Raw genomic sequence first — 1291 nt, 5'->3', positions numbered from 1 at the left:
AATTACCACCCCAAAAACACCATATAAGGCTGTGTTTCCTGCCTCAGATATACAGTAAGTGTCCATTCATTCATGAAAATGACAGCAAAAATTAAAAAGAAAAACTTTACGAGTTCAGAGATTGAAGTCCGTCTGTCAGAGATCCAGAAAAGAAAATCTGTCATTTTTAGCAGCTCAGCTGTGGGATAAAAAGAGCTGCTAAAAATATAAACAACTGTGTTAAATCATTTTCATTTATTCAGAAGACACAGCGCTGCACACTGTAAGGTCTGGACCACTCGTAAATTTTGTTCGTATCTGAAAAAAATCTTAGAATACGAAAACATTGGTGAATGTCACAAATTCTCCTAAATCACTCGTACGCACAACTTAAGAACAAATGTGTGCGTACGAACGGTCAAATTTATTTCTAGAGCACTTTAAAAAACAGCAACCAACTGCACCAAAGTGCTGTACAATAATCATAAAACAACTGATAAAAACATACTGAAGTAAAAACAATAAATAAACAAGACACATAGAATACAATGTAAATCCTTATTGAAATGCCAGAGTAAAAATGAGTTTTCAGAAGAGATTTGAAGTGTTCCAGATTATGGGCAGATCTAATAATGAGTGGTAAGTTGTTCCACAAATTAGGAGCAGTGACAGCAAACGCCCGGTCTCCTCTGCTTTTCAGTCTGCTTCTGGGAACGTGTAGAAGCAGTTTATTGTTCGACCGAAGTGATCTAGAAGAGGAATAGTCATGTAGAAGAACCTTAAGATAGGCTGGGGCCAAGCATTTATAGCTTTAAAAACCAAAAAAGAATTTTGAATTCAATGCGATAAGAAACTGGCAGCCAATGCAGAGAAGCCAGTACTGGAGTTATATGATCATGTTCTTTGGTTCCAGTTAGGAGTCGAGCTGCAGCATTCTGAACCATTTGAAGACTTAAAGATTGGTCCAAGATTTTGTATAAAGAGTTACAGTAATCTGAGCGTGTAGTAATAAATGCATGAACAAGTTTCTCAAAATCTTTGAAACAAAACTTGATTTTACCTTTGCTAGAAGGTGCAGATAAAAAAGCTTGATTTCACAACAGTGCTCACCTGCTTATCCAATTTCAAGCTGTCAAAAATGACACCAAGATTCGTAACAAAAGACTGATAAAAAAGAGCTAGAGAACCAAGAATTTGGTCAGGTTTAGTAATAAGAGGTCCGTCGGATAGTCGAACCTCGGATTCAGGAAGAGCAGTGTGGTTTTCGTCCTGGTCGTGGAACACTGGACCAGCTCTACACCCTCAGCAGGGT

The sequence above is a fragment of the Austrofundulus limnaeus genome, unplaced genomic scaffold (genome assembly GCF_001266775.1).
Source record: "Austrofundulus limnaeus strain Quisiro unplaced genomic scaffold, Austrofundulus_limnaeus-1.0 Scaffold651, whole genome shotgun sequence".
In the NCBI taxonomy this organism is placed as follows: Eukaryota; Metazoa; Chordata; class Actinopteri; order Cyprinodontiformes; family Rivulidae; genus Austrofundulus; species Austrofundulus limnaeus.
The sequence above is the reverse complement of the archived record's forward strand: the minus strand, read 5'-3'. Positions refer to the sequence as shown.